This window comes from Myotis davidii, unplaced genomic scaffold, assembly GCF_000327345.1.
Source record: "Myotis davidii unplaced genomic scaffold, ASM32734v1 scaffold845, whole genome shotgun sequence".
Lineage (NCBI taxonomy): Eukaryota > Metazoa > Chordata > Mammalia > Chiroptera > Vespertilionidae > Myotis > Myotis davidii.
The window spans coordinates 700,634-701,080 of NW_006296223.1; positions in this window are offsets into that span (position 1 = coordinate 700,634).

Sequence of the window (447 nt, forward strand, 5' to 3'; positions counted from 1 at the left end):
AAAATAAATAAGTAAAATAAGATAAATAAATGTTAGAGCCCCGTCCACCTGCACCGGCCGCGGGTTAAGGGCTTCCCTGGCAGCCCCGCCTCCGTGCAGAGGACGGAGCGGCAGCAGCAGGGGCGCCTCCTGCCTCGGTTTCCCCGCGAGCAGCACGCCGTTCCCTGAGAGGCGTCAGGTGCGCTGGCCGAGGGGCACTTGTATTCGTGGCCGTGAGTCCGAGAACGGGCTCGTCCGCACTTGTCCCCGGAAGCGCTCGCTGGAATGAATCAGACCCAGCGGGGCGCGGGCGGCGATGTTTTATGAGCAGGAGCAGCGGGCCTGCTGGGGGGAGCTGGGAGCGAGGCGCTGGGTTAATCACAGGACGGACGTGGGCGTCTCCCGTGGCCGAGCTGCCCTGTCTGTGCGGACCGTGGCTTGCGCTTCGGACACGAATAAAAGCTCTGC